Source organism: Melanaphis sacchari, unplaced genomic scaffold (assembly GCF_002803265.2).
Source record: "Melanaphis sacchari strain LSU unplaced genomic scaffold, SCAv2.0 Contig32_pilon_pilon, whole genome shotgun sequence".
In the NCBI taxonomy this organism is placed as follows: domain Eukaryota; kingdom Metazoa; phylum Arthropoda; class Insecta; order Hemiptera; family Aphididae; genus Melanaphis; species Melanaphis sacchari.
Genome location: NW_020271199.1, coordinates 2,173,507 through 2,199,054, shown reverse-complemented (window position 1 = coordinate 2,199,054; position 25,548 = coordinate 2,173,507). Strand labels below are relative to the sequence as shown.

The 25,548-nt window shown below is 27.8% G+C and overlaps 1 protein-coding gene across 1 annotated transcript in view; it reads left to right on the top strand.

Annotated features, from left to right (window-relative positions):
• The first annotated feature begins 300 nt into the window (after positions 1-300).
• The window catches only part of LOC112596590 (mucin-17-like), a 44,957-nt gene continuing 19,709 nt past the window's right edge, over positions 301-25,548 (top strand). Inside the window, exon 1 of the mRNA XM_025342350.1 lies at positions 301-1,060. The gene's annotated coding sequence lies outside the window, so the exon portion shown is untranslated. The remainder of the gene's footprint in view (positions 1,061-25,548) is intronic.

Genomic DNA, 25,548 nt, shown 5'->3' with positions numbered 1-25,548 from the left:
TATATGAGGAGTATAAAATACCATAATAATAATAATATAATGTATAATAAATTATTTTACGTGTGCCCGAGCGGGAGAAAACGCCGCCAACAGTCATCCTCCATCCGACCGATCGAGCGAAAAAAGAAAAATTCTTCCGCGCATCGACCGGTACCCCCACCGCCGGGCCCCGTGGGTTCCCCTCCCCGCGGTGGCTGCCCGTCGCGCTGCCGCCGCCGCCGCCGCATCGTGCATTCCGTTCGGATTTCGTCGGACTGAGTCAGTAGGGCAATCGCGTGCGCAGACCGGTTACACTCGGCGGCGCGGTTCAGTTCAAGGTTTCCCATTTCGGAGAGTTCAACGCGTATACATATTATACGTATATATTTATATATAATATAAAAAAATAATAATATTATACGCGTGCCTCGTAAACCGCCCGCCCTACTGCCTCCTATACCTAATAATATAATATCACGGTGGTCGGCTCCTCCCCCCGGAAAAATCGTCATCGCCCGTCGTCGGCTTTTTTATTCTCTCATCGTCACTAGCCGGCCGGCCGTTGTACGATCCGCGCTCCGATCCGCTCCGGACGCGTAAATATTCATTCATGATAGTATTATAATAAAACTACAATATAATACATTATATTATATCAGTACACAGCACTGTGAGCTGAGAACGCGAGTTGCAGTCCTCCGATCTTTCGAGTCTTGCGTTTCGGTCGGCTCCGAATACCCCCCCGGCGCCGTCGAGTCGATTCGTTCAATCGTTCATTTTTTTTTTTTTTCATTTACGTTTCCTTCCCCAGAATTTTTGCCTCTCTCAATCACACCGCCGCCGTTGACACTTCCTCGCCGGTCGATCAGCGTTCCCGACATTGATAAACACTGCGGCGGCGACAGTCAGAGCGCACCGCCTCGTATCGTCGTCGCTCGGAATCGTCAAGAGAAAATCGTCTGTGAACGACGGGAAAACATGAACAAAATCACGTGATATCACCCGACGCACTGCAATTAGATCGCTGATCCTCGTGCAGTCGATTCCTTCTGATCGTTTACAAATTGGAGCACGGTGACTGGTAAGAAACCAAAATCAAAACTAGACATTTATTATACCTATTTATTATTTTTTATTTATTTCATTTTTTTTTCTTTTTATAATATAATTAGAATTTGTAATTTTAAATATTATTCTCCTGTCTCAGTGTAGCGACATGAGCATATTATATCATTATAGCGTCACGCCAAACGATTACAATACGTGTACCTTTATCTAAAATACAATAATATACATGTGTAATTATATTGTTTGTGTATAAAATTTCAATCGCACTGCATAACGTCATCTCATCTATTCTTTAACTGGTATAATATTTAACATTTACGATGCACATTGCCGCGTTGGTAAATTGATTGCTGTTCAATAACGTGTTTACACTTATTACGGCTTGTATAGTTGGCGGATTAACACGTTGAGTCTTATTCGTTAAAAGTTTAACAAAGAAATCCAATAGTCAATTAAATTGAATTATTTGCCAAAGTAAAATCTGCAATGGACTGTATGTTTTTCGGCTAAACTAAGCAATTGCCATATTACTTAATACGAGAAAGTTTGATAAGTCGATCAAACATTTAACATTTAATAACTATATTATAAGAATACAAGTAAAAATAATTATGGTTCATATAATATAACAACATACACGGTAATGTTGTACGAGTATATAGTCAATTATTAAGGAAACAAATATTAAATAGTAGGTACCTAAATACTTAACAACATAAGTATATATTTAAATACATTTTTCTACTCCCAATCTTTTTAAAATATAATATTTTTTTAAATTCGAAACAGCTTATTTTGTTATGTTACTATAGTTCACAATATTGTAGTAATATAGATAACAATATGATGTTTATATAATTATTCTGTTATTTAGTAATACAGAATACTGAAATTAATTTAAATTACTTAATAAACATCTCCTAAATATTTTCTTCAAAAAGATCTATGACGTAAATATCTAATCTAACGTTATTTTCTCTTAAATTACTATATAGGTACCACAATTTTTTATCATATTTCAATCGTTTATATTATTATTATTTAAATGTCTAAAACTTAATTTAAACGAATAAATTTGAATATTTTTATAAAGACGCTTGTAGTTAATACAATTGTTATTTCTTTGTTAATAATTGTTCAAAACATGAACTAAACTAGAATACAATCATCAAGTTATTTTATTTTAAATTATAGGTAAACTTATGGGGTACATGAATATACATGAATATGACATTAAAATTGTGTTTTAATTTATAATAATTACAGTGTAAAATTTAAACATAAAACTTAAAACTAATGTAGTGGTACTTTATTTGTAATAGAATCAGCTATATTATTATATAATTAATATTGCCCTACATTATTACTTTTGATAGAAAGGTTCTTTATCAACTACAGTTTTAATTTATATTTTTCAAATTATAAGATTAGATACCTATATATTTTAATACAGTTTTTATTTTCAAAAATAATTATATTTATAATTAATATAATTAAATACTATTTTTTGGTTTATTAATAAATGTTTTAGTTATATCAAAATTGTTGTTGGTATAGGTAAACAGAAGCGTCAACCTTTTTGACCAGTACAGTTTTCTTTGAAATTTATAGTTGTTATCACAGAACTTAATAATTTTTATATTTAATTAAATATGATCATGTTCATAAATGCGACTTTTAATTATTATTATACACGTATTACATCCAACTGTTTGAAAAAATATTCCTTCAAAAATGTCAAAAATTAAGATTAAGTTTTTTTTTATAACTATTCAATATTTTTTTAGCAAAGTTATGTTTAAAAATAAAATAATTTGCAATACATTTTTTTCTAATATATTATCCTAGTTAAATTAGAAATTAATTTTTATTTGACAAATTTCATTATTTTTTTTTATTGTCTTAAATATAAGTTTAATTTCGTTTAGTTTATAGTTGGGTTTTTTTTTTTTTTTTTTGAAAATAAAGATAAACCAGAGCTATTACTTGTGATATAATATTTATTAATATTACTAAAATTAAATTTAAAAATTGTTAAGCTTATAATTTTTAAAGAAAACTGAACTGGCCGAATAGGCAATTGTAAATTTTGCCAAAAAAGAGACTACTCGTAGGTATTTAAAAAATAATCTATAGATAACTGCTAAATAATATTATACAATTAACTAAATTATTACTTTACATATAAATTAAAATAGTTTTTTTAATTTGATGTTGTATGTATCTTTAAATAAATAATTCCTAAATTACGATTAATGCAGTATAATATTAAAAGTACCAGGTAGGTGGTTATGTATAGATATACTCATAAAAGTACATAATATAAAGTATGATACATATAAAAGCCATCACTTTTAATTTCGTATTAATTTTTTACTAAAAAAATAAATTTTTATTTGTGAATATTAACAATAATATGTGATCAATGAATAATAACAATTAATAATAAAATATTAACATAGAATACCTAATAACAGCGTAATTTTTTAAACACGTGCATTTTTGATATTTTTAAAATATAACTATTTTAGTAGATTATTTGAAACATAATATAATCGTTATTCGTTGATGGTAGCTGAAATATAAATTGAAATCTATGTAGTACAATTGTATAATAATAATTTACGTCCGTCCTTTCAAGAATCTTTAGGTCTAGCCATTGACACGTCAAAATAATAATAACTGTACATACATTTTTCGTCTATTCATATTTTCAATGAAATCACATTGGTACCTATACCGTAAAATTGGAATACTTATGAAAGCCTTTATCCAATAAAATATTTTTTTTTAACACTCAGTAGTTAAATATGTTTGATAATAATAGACTCATTAAAAAGTGACGAATTTCAAATAAGCATTGTTAAAAAAATGTAATAATTTTCTATTATAGCATGATTTTTAAATAACAGAAGTATCTTATATAAAGTATTTTATGTTTTCACGTAGCTACATTATTTTATAATATTATTTGTTCATAGATATTGCTACGAAACAACAATTTTAATGTAAATATTTTAGTATTTTTAATATCTTGATTAGTGACTTCGTTAAGTAAATTACCTTAGTTAATTCATAATTAAGCCGTCTACGCTTCGCACACAAATTCGTAAAACAGATAGTTGTGGAATTTAAATAATAGTTAGGGAGATATTTAAAAATAAAAATATAATTTTTAAATTTTAGTTGTCAAATTTTTTCTTTAAATCGTTTAACATAATAAATCCGTTTAAATTGTTCTTATTCTTCAATAAAAACATTTAGGTATTATATAATTTTAATATTTTAATAGGTATCAATCGAAACATGTTTATTACAAGACCTTTCATTTCATAACTTTTTTAGTAATAACTGTAATTATTGTAAAAAAAAATTCAGGAATTTTATATGTATCTTAAAAAAAAAAAAAACAAATATTAACGTCTTAACCTATTCATTATCCAGCAGCATCCAGGTATCATGCAGTGTTTAACAAAAATAATAATACAATAATAATTCAGTCTGTTGTTAAAATTAGTCCTGTATCTTATGTGCAAGTGGGTGGTTTGATGGGAGTGGACGTAAGTCGAGCGTTGTAAGACGCATACACAACAGAATCGGATGACAACTACGTGAAAGGATCCAGGCGGATATTCGCGATGCCGTTAGTCATATCATCATATAATATGTTATAGTTATACGTTTAGTAAGTGTTTGCGCAGAAGGTGTGAATGACGTGGTCTCGCCCATGTATTTTATTTTGTATTCACCTCAAATCTGATAAAACTGGATCCGACGATTGATACTCGTAAACGTATGTGTATAAAGTATCCAGCGATATACATACGTATTGGAAGTACCTTCCTTATATTGACCGGGTGACTTAAAAACTGTCTTAACAGATATTTATGTACATAATACCTGTTGTACATTCATAACGATTGTACGCATACTCGAGCACGCGTTAAAAAAAAAAAAATAATAATAAAAACATTCAAATGGCATCTCATGATTATTATCATTACGATCATTATGTTATAAACACAGTGTCCCATATATTATCAGAAAATGTATTCGTGTGGCTTTACGGTCGACGTCCGCACGTTACCCGTTTATGTACACGCGTGTGAGAGCGTGTGTTCGTTTGTGCGTGTACGCGTCGTCCTCGCGGCATTATTATCGTGTGCGTGTGTGATGGACATACGATGAACAACGACGACGACGATGATAATGGCAATGGTGGCTGTGTAAGCTTTGTCTTCGTCGTCCTTTTGGAAACGCGCGTATACATGGCGTATTAGGTTCAGTTTTTGTCGACATACTGGGGACGGCTGTAGTCATAACGAACAATTAATGCGAGCTACGGAATGATAAAATATTGTACATTTTATAAAAAATAAAATACAACTATTCCCTAGCAAGCTTTTACAAGTGCAAAAATAATTTATAAGAAGGGGTGGGATAAATTTGTGTTTTGTTGGACTGTTCCCTAACTGTATAAATATAGTGAACGGTCATCATCCTGTCATTTACCGTCGTCTGCACGTGCGTAGGTACTAGGTACTCATCAAATATAGTCACCCATCCTGTCCTTGATCCGTTCCGACGGAGAGTGACGAGTGACGACAACTGTCGAGCAGTTGATCCCGTTTTATTTTTTCTAACGTTAAAAAATCATATAAAATAAACTGATAGGTCGGGTCCCAAACATATTACTTACATGTATTTTTGTCATTGTATTATACCTATCGTCATTGGTCATCGTCTTCGCTGGGAAAATAGAAACGTTAACGGCGGTTTTGTTTGTTATACAATACGATACGACCTGCAAGAACGTCCTAATTACGAGTTCTCGTATTGAAAAAAATGATTCGATTATAACTATAAAACTCACAATATCATTGTATAGATACCTTACGCTATCGTCAGAGACCCAGACCTTGAACAAGTTTAAATGTAGGTACTTACTATCGTCTATCGTTCATAGTTGTTCAAAGTAAAAATTGTATTGTTTACGGTGTTGACAAACTTAAACTTTATATTATGAGTTTTAGTTGATTCGGAGTTAACATGCAGTTTAAACAGGAATATAGGTCAACAAAAATTAATTAATTACATTAAGAATAATTAAAATAATTAGTAAATAATAAAAAGTAAGAAATCAAAATGTATTATTTTAATTGGGACCTTATAGTTGTGGTTATGTAAACATGTAAAAATTAAAAATTAAATTAAATAATAAAAAAAAGATGTACTAAAACTTTAACACTAATTCCTCATTGTTGTATTAGTTATATTTTTATCCTATTTACGTATAAGGTCGTTCAGATAAACCAAACAAGTTAATGAACTTCATATTTTAAATGAACTTTCCAAGGTTTCCGTGTACAGTACTTTTACCTGCTCGAATACTATAATAATAAAGTAGTATACCAAACGATAGGTGTATTGAGGGGGTCGAAGAACTACACGGATTGACAAATCTTAGCATGATATTATGGATGTCGGATGTGACATAATATTATTATTATTTTTTTATGTCGTTTACTTAGCGTGGCGCGTGCCATGCAATAGTGTTATTATGTTTATTAAGGGCACGCGTCGCTTATTATTATTGTAACATTATATATACCTGCATTGAATTCCCCTCATAAAACCATACGGGCACGACAATAATATAATTAAATTCTTCGTTATAAATTATAATATATACTGCGCAGTAACCCGATAGGTATATGTATAAACACGTGAATTAAATCGAGTACACAGTACTGTATGATTACAAGGTATATGTATATTGTATATAATGTGCATTGTACATACGCGTAAGTGTACATACGCATAATATAATATTTATGTATAATTGTCACAGCAATTGAACTGTTTTAAATTAGGTAAACTGTTTTATATATACATCATTTAAGAATATTCTTTGTAACCTATTAACGAATAAAAAATGCCGATTCGTAATAATCTTGTTTACGTATAGAACGATTTGGATTTTTTTTCGTTAATATTATTCGTTTAATGTTTATATATAATATATATATATATCGTTGTCGTATCGTATAGATGGACGTGTGACAGTTGAGTTGACTGAACTTGCGATAAATCGTCGACAACAAAAAAAAACACTCTAACTGCAATTATGATTATACACATACATGTGTATTTCTGATACACTATACATTTTGATATTATAACGGAGTAACTAAACAAGTATTACCTATTATTATGATTAATTACTGCGAGCACAAGATAATAATATGTCATATTATTATACGCCGGACAAACCGGTATTGAAATGATCGACTATGATTTTACTATTGCTATTGTAGCTGCGCATAGAACGTGTGTGCCGCATAGTGTATCCATATACTCATATAATATAGTTACTATTCGAGTGCTGTGGTAAAGAGAGATGATGGATGCGGTGTGATTAGTGATATTATCTATAACATAAGTGAAAATTGGTATAAACATAATATTATTATACGTTGCCGGTTCATCAAATACAAAACATTATTTTTATTTTTTTTTTGTAAGAACTGGGGAAAACGAATAGATTTGCAGGTTGTAATACCAAACGTTCTGGATATAAAAGAGAAATTACAGTAGTAAACAAATCAACCAAAACGATATTAATAATAGTGATAAGCATTATACGTACACACCACCATATCGAAGGCAGAGCAAACAAATGCAGATCACTTAAACAATAATATTCTGTTCGCGCAAATGATTTAAAAACGATTATAATTTTATTGTTTTGAATTATGTAACACCTTAGATATATAAATCAATATAGGCATCTAAGTGTATTTTTTTATTTTCAAATAAAACATTATGGTTACAACATTATTTAAATATTAATTAAATGAGTTTAATAATAGAGATAGCTTGCACTGTACACAGTAGGAAATAGTAGATAGACTGCAATTAAGCTAATGAAGATTTTCAGATACATACCTATTGTATTATTTATTGTTTTAATAACTCCTTGTTATTACACATTTTAATTAATAAATAATTAGTCACAGTTCAATTCATAGACTATTTATTCAATGAATAATTTTATTAATGTAAATTGTAATATTATAAATACGTTTATTTTGTATTGAACCAAATATATTGGTTTGTAATGTATTGTAAACACATAAACGGATATGCACAATAATAATTACAATTGTAAACATTTATTAAGATGAATTTGATAGAACTTGATATTGTGCCTTTGCTGCAAGTAGTACAATAAATCAGTAAACGAGTGATTTGTTTCAAAGTTATTTTACGTGCTATATTTTATACATAGTCATCGGATATTATAATGTCTACTTTTATTAATACAAAACTATTGTGGTAAATTTTGATCATATTCATATAACTAATATTAAATTACATTGTAGAAATATATAAATTCAAGTATCATAATTTAGTAGTTATTAATTTATAAATATGAAGTCCACACACAATTATTCTTTTTAATTTAATTTAATCATATCACAATCAACACGTCAAATAATATAATTATTATCGGTCATGCATTTAAAATTAATTACTAATTAGCTTAAGAATAGTGTGCTTGAATAAAGAATTGTTCAGTATACTCCTAAATCATGACTTTGAGTAAATAGAAGTTATGATAATTAATTTCTGTACGTATAATATCTGTATACAAAATAATAAAATTATTACTGTGCAAAAAATATATGTTTATTGTTCAATGACATAGATGAAATAGCTTTTCAAACAGATTTGAAATGTTTTTTATAAACGTAAATAAAATATATGAAAATGCAACATATTTTTAGAGTTTTGACGAAAGCTTTAAACAAATAAATAATAAAAAGTAAAATTAATGCTAAAATAAGTAATAACTAAGGTAAATTATGATAATGATGTATCAATATTTTTGATGAAAAAAGTATAATAATATTGTTAAAGTTCAAAAGGGGTTCTAAAGAAATAACGGTAAAAAATTTCAAAATACAATTTAGTTCAAGTTTCAGTCATTTATCGTTAATTATAAAACTATATTTCATTGCAAATTATTTTAATGAAACATCTAAAATAGTACCTATGTAATAATATCTTTGTCACGCGTAACATGGTAAATCTATGTACCGGATTTTTACTACATTTTGTTCAAAGTTAATATTAGAACAAATTTTCATAATATATAATCGAATTCGTACAGAAGAATATATATATTCTTGAGTAGTTTTTTTCTTTATATTTCGAGTTTAAAAATTAGTTAAAAATAAGAACTAAGATAATTAATTTATTCAAATTCGTGTAATTCGTTCTTGAATGAAAATTGATCAATTATTGTCTGTATGTGTACACATATGAGTAAATAAAAAAAAATTAAATAATATTTATCCTTTATTTCTTTTTCACAAAATCATAAGACTCAAATCTACGTGCGCCTGTACACACACACACTACTATATACTCGCATAGGTAACGGAAATCTCTATAAATTATAATTTAATGTCGAGATTGATTTTTCTTTTAATTATTGTGAATGTTGGAAATCGACGAGGGTAAAGTAAAAGCGAGTAACGCACCATGATAAATTGATCGTTATTGTCTTTCCAATTCCATTAAAACCGATGTGTCTAATTATTATTATTATTTTGTCACCGTTGTCGATATAATTTATTCAGTCACATATACGATATTGCTGTCTAATGCAGGTAGCACACGGAAAAATGCAAAAAAAAAAAATTTAAAAAAATATTGAGCTGATTTTATAATGACAATAACGAAAAAAAGTATGAACCATATTATCATCGGTCAAGTCGGTATGTAATAATATAATACTTTTGTACAATGTGGATAATTGCATGTCTACTGAAAACAAAACCGCAAAAATGTCAAAACATTGTTACGAATAATTTAGTAAAAATCACAATGTTTTAAAACGTGGTTTATTATTAATATATAAATGATTGTTATCTTTTTTTTTTTTTTTTTTTTTTATTCTTGATCTGTTTCACTTTCGCTCATTCGAAAACCATATACCTATAATACTTAATAATATATATATATGCATGGATATACATTAACACATGTATTATACACATATAGGTACATTAGTTTAACCGAAAATATGTGCGCATTTGCCAATACATTTTAAGAGAAGAAAAAATAATAAATTACGAACAATATTATACTTATGCATCTGATATTAAACCTATATTATATTTTACTTTCACGGTTTTCATTCCATGTGAACATTATTATAATGCACATCAGTGTATACCTATACATAACATTTTATATACACATTTATATAATACATATACATATATATATATATAATACACACATACACATCGTAATGTGTTTACTCGTTGTCAATCGGTTACGGTTTATTCTTGAAAACCCGTTCGATTAATAAAAATAAAATTACTAATTTTCCTATTCTTCGTATTCCTGCGCGTTTTCGAGATTGAAAATATAATAGAATATTAAATTTTTTATTTATGTTTAATATATCATTGTACGTTTTGAAGTAGGTTACGCGTTCTTCGATGGCCGGAAACATTTATGATTTCATGTTTGTGATGTTACCTTTCTATTTTCTCTTCAGTTAATATGGCGTTAACTTAATAATAATAACACACAATATGGGAAATATGTGTGTTTGGGTACTCACCTGAGAGGTTATATAGTCATGAAGAAGAAAAAAAATAATAATAATAAAATCACTTTAATTTGAGTAACATTAATGCAACTCACAAAGATTTAATAATATAAAATTAATATCATGACTTATAAGGCATTAAATTATCATTAGATTGTTACTTGCTGCAAAAACTATTACAGTTAGTTTTAGAAGGTTCGCTAAATTTATAATACGTAATTTAATGTATATGTATACAGTCCTAGTAATGACAATCTTATTTTATTTTGCACATCAGTCATTATTTTTTTTTAAATACAAAACCAACTCTTGTAATATTTACGAATAACATTTTTCATTAACTAAGTCTTAATTATTTCTGTTATTATAAAACAATATTGTTATATGACTCGGAATTCTCTTTGATTGGAAAAAAAAATAATAATTACAAAAAACATATATTTTAAATTTTACAACGGATTTCAGTGAAAATAACAGTAGAAAGATTTTTACACATCATATCTAAGTTGGTCGCATGCAGTGTTGTTGCATTCTTCGGTTTACCTTTAATGATACGTTCTATTGATAAGTCGCCTTTTAAGGTTATCTCGGTGGATTGTATACCGTAAAAAACTCCATTATATGTATATTATAAATATATTTATGCATATTTGTATTGTAGTACAATATTTTACGTATAACAAATCACATAAATCCATAAAGATCATAAGTTGGCATTTGATGGAGGAGTGGGGATTGACAATTGCTATATAATATTATATTCGTTTTGTATGCTTTTTTTAGGTTTTATATATGATTTATAATAATAGCAATGAAATTAGTATTTAACTAACATAGTTACGTGGTTTTTTAAATATTTGGCAGATTCATAGAAAATGGTAGGATATTGTTATTACTTCTTAGTATAATTAAAACTCAAGTGACACTACGGTAGAATCAAATTCTACAGATACCAGTAGTGAAATACTTCTTGTAAAATTTGGTACTTGTTCTATAATTTTTACAATAATTGATATCTATTTAATTTAACTCTATAATTAACGTACAATAATATTTATTCTAGTTTTGGAATGACTATAGATTAAACGAATGAATTTCATCGTTCATACTACAATATATCGTAGTTAATAATATTATAGTTGATGTATGGTCGTGTCTCATAATTTTTTTATACAGAAAAACAAATAGTGTGTTGGTATTATATTATAACATATATATATATTTATTTGAGAGGCACTGGTAAAGAAGGAATGACTTAATTAAATGTAAATGGTGATAACTCTTCAATGACAAGTTATTAATTAAAAAGAAGTAGGTATCTAAGTCATGAAATATATAAATAAAATAATAATATATACTACGTATATCTGTATAATTCACGTTTTTACAAACTTATTTTTGGTTATTATTATTTTTTTTATTTCAAGATATATTTGATTAAATGTGTTAAATATTTTGTTGTTATATAGACAAGTAATTAGGTAATCCGAAGATCTAGTATGAGGATATATTTTAAGATGCAATTTTTGTCTCAACAAGTAATTTCATTATTTTTTAGATAAAAAGATTTATTTTTATAATAAAATTGTTAAACTGGTCGATAATACTTGGTAGTAATAAAAACGGGTCATGTTAGGATTAATAAATATTAATAAGACACGAGTAAAACCGATACAACAATAGTGTGTTATGTATATTAAACGTTAAAAATAAAAAAAAATGAACATATTTTAATGTATTTTTAATGTAGTTCCCATTTTTTTTATGTGATGTCAACACCAGTCCCAAATTTGAAAGTATCTAATTAAAATTGTCACATATGAGAACGATTTTCCCTTTTCTGTATACAATGAAATATAATCATTTGTAATGAAATCTGTACAGTACAAAAAGAAATATCATACATATTTCCATTCTTACATTGGCGTAAGTATGTGTCATCACTTATCTTTGCCATATCATACAAGTTGCAGAAGACTAAATAAAATTTCTCAGTGCGTCATTGAACTGAATTTCATATATTATAATCAAAACAGTTAAATAATATTATAATTATACATTTAAATATTCGTGTAACAAAGTGTGTTATAATTATGCGTTTTACAGTTAATATTATCGTAATTTTAAAAGAATTCATAGATTTAATATAGTAACTCAAAGTCATGTATTTATATACTATACTTAAAACACAGATAAAGAAGAGTAGAGTCAATGGTTTTAGCATTACAGTTAATCGCATATTGATACCAATTTTTAACGACACATTACAGAATTTGACGACAAATCATGGTTATTTGACTTATAGATAATATTTCTAGTTTATCAGCGTTTGTCTTGCTGTAACTTAAATTAAATTTTATACCAATCAATCACTAATTTAACTTGTATTAATTTATGTGTTGCAGCCAGATTGGGGTGAAATTTTTTAAAGCATATAATATACGAATAGTATATATTTAAGTGTAGGTATACAGCAACAGTTGGATTAGTATTTAATATTTACAAATAGCAGCTGATCGATAACCTAATTCAAAATCTCATATTATATTCTTTGAAATTTTTTCTAAAAAGTCGTTTAATAATTATAAAAATTGTTTAGTGAGATTTTAAAGTACTATATAATAATAAAAAAATTAATTAATAGGTAATTAGATTCATATTTATAATATGATAATTTCCAATAATAGTTAATATAAATAAATTATAATAACATTTTTCAGATTCTAATTTATTATCGTAATAGGTAGCTATAAGGAAAAGTTATTAAGATTATGCAATTATAATAATTTAATGATTGTTACGATTTGAGGTCATTGTGTTATATTTTTTTGACAAATTATTAAAACTGATAAGTAATTATATTATTGAATTTTCTATACAATTTTAATAGATGACGTATCTATATATGGCCTACCATTCTTCTATTATTTTGTGATTTACTTACCGGCCAGTAATTTTCTGACACTGATTCGTATTCCACGAAACATATTATTTTTTTTTACAAAATACGCGCGTATTTACTGTTGCAGAATAATAGAAAGAATAGAATAAGAATCATAATTAAAAACCACAATACATTTTCAAATTAATAATTTACTTAATAGAGGTTTAATTTATTTACAGTTGATTATTTCTTTTTTTTAAATATCGGAAATATATTTTGTTCTTTATTAAATAACAATAAAATGTAAGTAGATATAATTTGACTAGGTCAGTTTGAAATTTTCGTCTAGGCGCCTATACAGTTGGACAACAATGTTTGTTCATCTTTAATTATTGTAAAATAAATGATAAATTATAATAAATAATTTTACTCTTTTTAATGTTACTAAAATAAAAACAATTTAACAAATAAATTGATATTCTAATGATATGTGCTTCTATAACACCATGCCTTGTTTTAATAAGCTAATTGAAAATATTCTTACACAGTTTATGGATTGTATCATACAGCTGATCACATGCTGATTTATTGTTTACTAATATTTTATATTTAATATAACCATACAATAACTAGTACTTTATAAACAATAATATAATATTTTAATATATTATTTCAATATGAAATGAATTATCACGTATGTATATTTAAGAATGTCAGTACTCCGGTGATTAAAAAACTATTAAACATATCTATTCTATTGTACTAACTTCAATAACATCTGCTCATATAAATTTCAACTACTTACCTAGTTGCAGTAATTTATAATTTTTTAGAATCGAGTGAAAATATTGAAATTGTTTTTTCTTAATATATTTTTCCATGTAGAAATTAAATGTATTTCATTGAACAATAGAAGTAATAATATAGTAGTATTGATTTTTGAATTCAAAAAAATGTTCAAACATCAATATATAAAAAATTATAAATATATTCTTCCATTAAAATTCATTTTAGTAGTATATGATATTATATATATAAAAAAAAAATATTTTATTCTTAGATAAAACAATGCATATATTATGGCCTATGGTGTGGTAAAAACAAACGAGAGAGCGAGAAAAATATGATATTATTTTTGTGAGAATCTAATATAAATCAATAAAACTAGTATGATGTATAAGTAGGTAAACGAAAATAGTTTGAATAATGTAGTACGAATAAAATCTTTCTTACTTAAACGTATGTCAATATCTATTTCCAATTATTATTTATAAAAAAAAAATATGCACTGGTTAAAATGTATAAATAACTTAAAATAGGAACGTTTAGGAATGCTTCGCATTGAGCTTGAATATACGACGGTTTAACGTGTCGGGATTGTGGGAATTGAATAATAAGGAAAAAAAATATTTTAGTATTTTGAATTACGTTTAAAAATTTCATTTCTAATAAATAAAATTATGTTTTATTGATTTAAAAATTAAAATATCTTCACTTCAGTAGACATTGTTGGTATAGTTTTAAAGTCAATTATTATTTTATTTCATAATGGTAATACCGTGAATTGGTTTGCACACAATTTATATTGTTTACTATTGTTAAAAAATGGCCAATTATTTTTCCCAAAGAATAGACTATCGGCAATTGAGAAACTAAATATTCACTATACATTCCGACTATGATAATTAAAGTTTTCTGGTCTTTACCTGTAATAATAATTTGATTCAAACTGTTAACCTTCAAAAAAGTTATAAAGCGTAAACGTTTGACGTATAAAATATTTCATTAACATATCATCACAGAATTTGATATTTTGATACAACTATTTACCTATTATCGATTGTTTTTTAATAGCATCGTCGTTGACGGCGGAAATGTTGAAAATCTTGGAGATGTGTAATGTATTTAATATTTACCCACTTATAATAATACGATAAAAACTAACGCTAAACAGTACAAAAATGTATAGGAACATTGGTGATAACTTATCACTGATAAGTAAATAGTATATCAATATTAAGGGAACAAATACTATCGAATATTCACGATTACAATAACTATTTCGTGTCCGCAGGAATAGGAATTAGATACATAGATATACCGTATATATATTATAAACGTACATAGATCTACAAAAATACCTATTGTTATTATTATTATTCTTATTATTATAACTTTATAGATGGCGAGCGTGTTAAAGGTGAAATCGAATTAATAATGATTGTTATAGTATTATTAAAAAATAATAATTATATGTGTTTACATACGATACAGTGGTAGGACCGTCCACCGCCGCGGAACAGACCGTAGGCCAAAACACGACGTCTGGGTCGTTGGTCCCGAAGCCCTTGAACTAGAATTTAGAGACTTCCTGTTTGACGATATAAAATACATATCGATATTATGGTAGAAACATTTTAAATAAAAAGCTCGTTTTTGGATGGAATTTGTCGTGTACCTAGATTAATTTATTATTATTTGTCTGTATAATGTAACACATTATACGCTACTCTGATCCGCTCGTATTATTTATTACAGTTGTTAAGATATTCACGTCTCAGAGTGAAAACAATTTTTACAAATCCTATGAACAGTAAATGTTTACGTTACATCTAAATTATAATATTATACGAAAAAGTCTAACGCGCGTGTCTATATTTTACGCAATATTATGTCGACGTAAGTTCATATGTATATTGTAATATAATAATAAATAATATTGATCGACACACGATTTAAATTCTTTTGAATCACAACGATGCAGAATGATCCGCGAAAGAGGAAGAAGATGACGAGTAATTAGTATGAGGTGGTGGTAGAGGTGGAGAACGAGTAATAGTAATAGGAGCTCGGTGGAGGTGGAGAAGAATCGTAGTCGTCATTGTCGCCATCGACCGCCTAAAACACATTCACTGCCGGAACTGTACTGACCTGGATGAACGTTCATTTGCATTGTACATGTAGGCTAAACGGTCCAATGAATAATAATTACCAACAAAGTGAAACTCTACAATAATATCGCGTGTTGAGGTCAACAAGGGAAACCACTGCGCGGATTCTAAATTCTAATCGAATAGAAAGTAAGTAGGTAGGTACTTCTGTCGTCGGAAGTCACGAAATTAATAATGTACAGTATTGTATGTTCGCGAATTAGACGCATGCGCATAATGTAGGTATATATTATCTTACGCACAATGTCATTTAAAACGAGAAGACAAATAATAACAATTAAACGAATCTACTGGGACGAGGGAACGCGAGGCTGGACGTTTACACGTTTTTATTATTATTTTTATTATATCATATCGATAATTAATGCCTACTCTTATACGCAGACGACCTCGCGACCTGTGGAGTGCAACTACTACTCACAGCGTGCTAGATAATAAAAGACATTATGAACACTGCACGCGTCACTCGACTGCACACACCGACTTCCGAATAACGATGAGGAAAAAAGTAGTGACACCCATTAAGTCAGATCTGGGAAAATAGACGAGCGAGACTCGTGACGGGTCTATATTAAATTTCCGATTATACGCGTTCCGTCGTAGCTCACTGCTTCCGCTTCTACGTGATAATAGGATATATTATGTAATACCGTTGAGTATATATAGTTATATACTATATATATTATATACTCAATGGTAATACGTATACATTATTGTTTTCACGGCGAGATCGGAACGCGACGAACCTCACTGCGATCCGGGTCGGCGATCGTCAGGATTGTGTCGCTATTTGCTGTACGACGCCGTGTGTTTGAAATCGATCGCTAAGCATTCGTCGTCGTGTTGCGTACGTAAGTATTTCTGTTTTTACGCGAGCGTGATTTGTTGTCCGTCGAACACCGTCTCAATCGGATGTCTTTTAATCACGGTGCGATAATAATATTATGATCGTATTACCGTAGAGTGATCTTAAACCGTCGAATCGTTGTTATATGATATGTGCACGGGGCTGAACGAATGAATGACGTATGTACCGACTTTTACTTATGAAAGTATTTCGATGAACTTCAAACATTAACTCTTAAAATCTCCCGCAGGGTGACGACGGGCTCGATAACGATTTTATTTATTATAATTAAAAATATTATGATTTAATTTCCTGTTGTTGTTAAACGCCACACAAAACAAAATATGTCGTAATATAACTGTGCCTGAAACTATCAAACGAGTGACTGGTTGTAATATGTCGTGAAATGATTCTGAGCATTGATCGATCTCGAATGATTTACTAAAGTAATTAAAAATTAAAGTACATATCATATATTTTATGTTTTTAATTACTCGAGCTGTTTTTTCAAAATTATTTCAATAACTCAAATCGCTTATAGCGGGTGTGTAGAAATTTAAAGGGCAGGGACTAGAGATATCAAAAAAATACGATTGGTTGAAAAAATAAAATTTACTTTATTTATACTTATAAATATACTAATATTAATTTATGAAAACTGTAATAAATAAACACGGTTGTGGGCGGGAAGAGACGTTAGAGACGTTAGAGACGTTTTCTTGGCTACCTTCTGGTCTGTAAAAATTATTGAAATTTATTATGACGTACTAGCTATTGAACATCCTATTTCAAATAATTTGAGGTACTTTTTTGCCAATTTCTGATAGAAAAATACGATTAAATAAGACTGTACCGTATTTGTTTTATACACCCACAAGTGGACTAGGCAAATGTCTCTACCCACCTCGTACCTAAATGGAGAATAGTGCATAAATATTTGAATGCTTACTGGAAATAAATTATTGAGCTTCTGAAATAAATATTCACCTAAATTAAATTTATAGACTGGTTCTCATAATATTGTAATAAAAACTAAGGAAACGTCAATTTTAATTACATTTATTTATTTCGAGTTCAGCTAGTAAACCTAAAAATAAAATAAAATATAAACATTTCAAATGTTTAATATTAAACATCCTCAGTTAAATTGAAGGGTCCGGTGCAATAACAAGGTATCTCCACTTTTTTTCGAAATGCATGTTTTAACATATTCTAATAGTGGAAAAATTTGTCTACATTTCGGTGCAATAACGATATATCTCCGACTATTAAATACGCTAATATCATACAAAAGGAGATATCTGGTTTTAAATGTTCTGGGCAAGAACCAGGTATCTCCGGAGATACCTTGTTTATGCTCAGAAAGATAGCAACACTGTACTTTAAGCATTTTCTGGGCAAGAACCGGATATCTCCGGAGATACCTTGTTTATGCTCCGAAAGTTGTAAAGATATATTTTCTATTTATTTATTATGTGCTCATTAATAGGTACTAATATGCTCATGATTATATTCTAAAATGAAATATCCTACCAAAGTAGTTTTGTTAAGTATTTTTTTAGTCGTAAAGGATATCAAAGCTACATTAATGAATGCATAGACCAAAGTTTTACTTATATTTTGGGTCAAAAAACCAGGTATCTCCTTAAAACACATAGTTACTCAATTTAATCATTATAAAAGGTTGTGATAGGTTGGATGATTTTGATTATAGGTATAAATTACACATTATAAATGTTTTTTGAGATTATTCAATACATATGATGAAAGAATTTCTGAGATAAAAAAAAAACAAAAAACATGGATTTTAATTTTGGGGCAAGAACCCATATATCTCCACTAAATTAAACTTGAATTAATTAATTAAAATTATTCAAATTTATTTAAAAGTAATAAGGCTTTATGGAATGTTATATATACATCCAAAGCATAAAAATCAGTTTTGGAAACAGTAACATGATGAAAGGTGGGTCAGTAAAAACATTTTTTATGTCTCCTGAACAATTTCAAAAAGTGGAGATACCTTGTTATTGCACCGGACCCTTCAATTACAATTTCTCTAAATTGCGCATTAAAAGATGTATTTAAAAGAAAAAAATCTATTGCCGGAGTTGTTCTATGATACGAACACTCTGTGTTATACATAATATTATGATGCATAGGAACAGTCGCAATATAAATCTACGATAATAATATTATCATAAAATATATCTTTTCGTATCATTTGTAGGTAAAACAACTCGTACCGGCCTGTACGAGTTTCATCCAAATACATTATATTGTAATGTCGTATTTTTAATATGTCAGTGTGCCAAACACAGCGATCGCCATCGGAATAAATAATAACTTTACGTCTGCGTCTGTGTAGTACCTAAATTATGCGTCGGCAAATTATATATACATCAACATCGTTAAATATAATAGTACCAATGTATATACCTATACATGCTTAATATACTATTGTACGCCGTCGCCAATCGTCATTTGTCGGTCTCGCCACGGCGATTCCCGATGTAATGACCATAGCGTCCGGCGCGTTTTTGCTGTTCGATATCAACAACGACGATGTTAGGTATTAATAAATATTGGTAAGGACTGTAATAAAACTAACGAATAGTAATAAACGGCTATACATTTGTATTAGTATACAATAAACTGTCTAGTAAAGTACTTGAATGTAAAAAAATGTTCAGATTTCAAATACATAAAAAAAAAAAAAAAAATTAGGCACTTCGACATAAAATATTAACTGATTTTCCAAAGTCTATATTAATTTTTAATTATTATTGATGTATACTTATATGTTACTGGAAAAAATATTGTAGACATTCTATAGAATCTCTTATATTATTTTACAATGTATTACATATTTTGTTATTCTAAATTAGCCCAAGACATCTATACAACTCGTAGGACACGAATACTATGTTAAGTAAGGTTAAATAGTTAATTAGTACATGATAATAATATTTTAAATTATTTTAAAATTTTTATACCTATTACTTAATTATATCAATTATTTATATTTATTGCAGCGTACAGATGAGATGTGTGATATTTTGAACTGCATAAAATATTATTTTTTAATCACAAACATCTTTTGGTTTGACATTTAGACTCAAAAAACTTTTCTTGGTCCCTAAACGATTATACCTACCAATTATTAGTTGAAAAAACAACAAAATAATTAATTAATTATATTATGTATTATTTTATGTTTACCTTTATAATAATAACAGCTAAAATATTTTGACGTTTTGATTTGTTTTTTTTAACATGATACATTGACTTTGGCTATACTGTGAACAATTTTAAGTTCAAGTTAAATACATATATTTCAAATTTAAAACAATTTTATTTGAAAATTCGCATCTGTTATCAGCGTGTAAGATTGATAAGGGTACAACATCTATAGGTTGAATGTTACTGCATCTATTCGCTTACATTCAAGTATTCTAAGAATTATAAATTTAGTAAGGTGACCTTGGTATAATAGTATACGTAATGTATATTATTTTTTATCTTAGATTAACTGTAAATCAATCAGATCAAATTTACTTAAAAAATAGAATCTTTTGACTTTCATACTTAACTTGGTATAAAAACGTTCCGATATTTGCATTAACACTATTGACACAACGACAAACATTGCAAGAGTGAAAATACAATAAAGTTTTATATTTAATTTTCCCGTGCACAGGAGAAATAAAATATTATGACATAATAATGACGATAACACATTTCACGTGTGACTATATAATAATATGGTTATCGATATCACCGTAGGTCTTTCAAAAGTACACTAATTTAGTAATATTTAATGTTATATCAATTCTGTACATTTTCTACTTGAGGAAACTATATAATTTCTAGTTATGTATTCTTTTACTGCTAATTTTTGGTATTTTATAGAATGCCGATAAGATATTTTTTATGTGCTAGATTCTACACTTTGTAGGTACCTAACATTTTATATTAACCGTTTTCAATTCAATCGTATTAAAAAAATACGATTAAAAAATGTTAAGTATTTATAAATATTTATCGACCAACCGCGTGCATTATTGACAAATTATGATAATTAGATAAATATTATCACCGTACAAATTATGGAGATTTGATCATTTCTCCGTGTCTTCTAGTTGTTGCGTATATTATAATATCAGGTATATCATTACTTAACTGTTTTATTTTTTCCATGTAGGTACCAGTTAATCGTCGGTGAGTTACATATTAAATGCAATGCATATCATGTACGCGTAATAGAACCATCTACGTAGGTATACTATAATGTAATGTGTTATATGTGTAATATATACCTATAGGTATTTACTAGGCATGTTTATGGTGTAGGTATATACATTTAAGTAAATGCATTATAGCACGATGACGTTACTAGTTTAACACCAGATCAAACAATTAAACCAGGTATCGATTTGCATCAAAACGTTATTACATATAATCGCACCACAACCACGAGTTGTCGTAATCATGATTCACACCAGCCTTCAAAGTTTTTATTTATTTATTTTTTTTAAGGCTACTCAAATTGACTACAGTACATACGTATTCTTGTAAAAAAAAAATTGTTTTATTAGAAATCGAAATTTCAAAGTAGGTTCAAATTTATTTGCAACATCTATATAAATATAATATCAGACAAAAATACTTTGATAAATCATATTATGTAACACAACTATCTTACTCAAGTAAATAAAATTAATAAAAAAGTTGTATTCTAATTTTCATAATTTTCATTCGTACAATCGTACGTATTGTGAAACTCGACAGTTTAATAGTATATTATGTTAAAATAAATAAAAATATTAATTTATAATATTAGTATGATATTGGAGGAAATTCGAATAGAAAATCTATTTGTTCAGATTTGAGAGGCTATTCGTGTACATTACGTCAAGAAGATTTAAACCCGTACTATCGCGTTACTATAGAATTCCAATTTTCTACGTGGCAAGCGATATAATAATAGAGAATTTATTTATATTTTTTTCAAACCGTCATGGTGGATATTGTGTTATATGTGAATGTGAAATAATGTAAAATCACAAAATAAAGTATTATGTAAATCCACTAACTATGACTTTATAGTTTTGTAATGGCACGTGTTTAGACAGTCTTACAATGGCTGACATGAATTTGTATTTTTAGTTTTGATTTTACATTACCTATCTTCTAATAATAAAGCCGTATCCAAGTGCTATTCAAAAATAATTAAGTGTGAATTTTATTTATTTTATAAGGCGCAAGTCGATCTTAATTTAACAATATTATAATACCTGTAAAAACCAACATTTGGAGGCGCAGTATTTATTAGAGTGTACTATGTGTCGTATATCAGTATAAGAAATGTCAATAGCTTAATATTAATAATGAAAGCGATGCGTGAGTGGAACTAGTGCTGTAAAATATCTGTAAGAGATAAAATATGATGCATCGTGCAACTTGAAAAAAAAAATGCTTCAATGATAACAGTTTAATATTATATTATAAAAATTTATTTTAAAACATAAGATTATGATAACGATCTAGTTTGGTTTATTACCAATATTATGTTTCTTGTATGATTTGCGCGTATTTATCTAAACACGAATACCATGATGATTATCCATACGGTAGTTTTTTATTAATGTTTTTAATGTTGTAACCAGTTTTACCGATTTATTTTCCTATCTGATTGAGTTAAAACCAAAATTCGATTTATAAAACATCGGCAGATGTCTCTTATAAACGTAGGAAGTATACATGGTCGCAGTTGTTTTTAATATTGTTACGGTTAGCTAATCGGCGCGTCTTAAAAAACTATTATATCTGTCGTCATAATTCGATTATATCGTTCGCGCACTTTAAGACGCTATTATTACTTCTATTACTTATTGTGAAATTAGGAATTCAACAGATTTTCGATGTGACGTCTCTCTGTCTGGAGAACTGAAATATTCAAACGTTCATAAGAAATTTAGTCTTAGTATAAAAGAGGTAAATAATTATATAATGTCACTTTCAAGGTTCACCTTCGTTTGATGACATACCAACAATAATATAATAATATAGATAAATAAGTATCGCTGACAAAATTTTAACAATGCCTTTCGACAAAACTAAAATGTTTAATATTTAAAACGTATACCTTTATTATGTTACACAACTGCATCTGTAGGAATGTTCCACGAAGAAATCACACCGATCAGCACGTGAGTCAGCAATCGAGAATTATTACAGTTATACTGTCGTTGGCGATTCATTGGCTACGCCGATTTTAACGAAATTCCGTGCCCACTAGACGGATGGTAATAATAACGCGTACATACGTCTTATCCGAAAACATATTACCGGTAGGATGCAGTTCGAACAAGTAGGTACCTACTAGTGCCGCGCACCGAGTATCTGAAAAAAAAAATAAACCGCTCGGACCGCATTATATTAGTCCACACGCGTGCACAGTATTCATTAAGCGTAAAAAATATCATGATAACTTAGATTTATTCAGGTCCATTATAGTCTTGCAGTATAATCGATTCATATGATAATATTATAATTTGAAGTATAAAAAATAAATTGTCAAACGTAAGTTGTCAACGTAGTTAAATAATGTCTATGGTCATGGTGTGCGGCTTCCGGCAAAGTACGGAAGTTAGTTATTAATTATTATATTATCGATTTGGAACGCATTAGTAACATAATGTACAACGAATAAAATGTAAAATTGTCAAATCATTACGATACACGCTTAATTGGAAGTCGTACCTTGTTTTTGTTTAACTAATGCAATTATCACGATGTTATTTTATTATTTCGGGTATTACTGAATGGCAACTTTTTTAACGCAAAATTTTACAAATTAAATATTAAAGTTTAAAATTATATACCCAAAACTCGATACAATTAAATAGAAGTGAAGACTTAGAGAAGAGGTATGAGATAAGAGGGATTCATTTTAAAAATGGTAATTATTTTATAAAAGTTTTTTTTTTACTTTAAAATAAGCTCTGATTAAGTAGGTTATTAGTTATGTATAATTTTTCTTAATTAGTTCTCTATTTTTAAATTGCATTAAATAATTTAGGGTTTCTTATGTATATCAGATAATATCATAGTTTAAATTTTATTGGTTGTTATATGATCAATATGATCTGTTTTTTTTTTTACAAAATTTTCCCCTAATCATGTACCTATATATACATGGCAAAGCTTATCCGTATTAAGCGTGTTATAATATAACACTAGGAATCTAGAATATTTCATTAACTACTTCTAAAAACAAAGCTAATTTCAACTTTGAAAATTAATGCATTCTCCGCAAGGGTGCAATAAGAAAAATAAATACGACACTACCTTATTGTTATGCAGTATCCAGAGGATATAATTTATTATTTGTATTTATACATTTTATGATGAAAAAATACGAGTATATACGAAAATGTTTAAACTTTATTATTTTATTTAAATTAAATTAAGAAAGAGTAATTTATTGTATAAAGATTTTTTATCTGAATTTCATATGTATTAAAGTCAGATCAATTTCGTTTTACTTCAATCAAGGATTTAATAATATAGTTGAAAATTTTTTAAAACAATTATGATGCATCGTTCTACACAGTGTTACATTAAATGTAATATAGAAAATTGAATTAGTTAAATAGATGACTTTTAAAATGTAAAGAAAAAAATACCTTTAAAGTAATATTTGCTTAATTTTTTAAAACTGAAAAATCAAAAAATGATAGATTAAAGATTAAACATAACTTCAATACAATTTTTTTATAATTATAAGTAATTCTTTCAAAATATTTTAGTTTTATATTAATACATTTAAGCATACGTTTGATGAAATTTCGATGTGTTTATTTTATTTTAATTAACAAACAAAACATTACTATTTAATAGTGTTGTACGTACACTACGTAAACCATAATTTTAAATTATATAAAAAAAACAAACTAGGGAAGTCACTCTGCTGTTTGGTAAATTTCGATTGTGCCTCTTTGTTGAGTGAGTCAGTAATGTTTGACATATTTAATTTAAATTTAATGATAAATCAATCCATACCAAAATATATTTTGAGTAGAGGCGGTATGTCACTAATCCTCTATCTCAGAATTTATTTGTATTGCCACGAGAAATTTATTTTTATAATAATAGTATGGCATGTTGAATTCATTTTACCCAA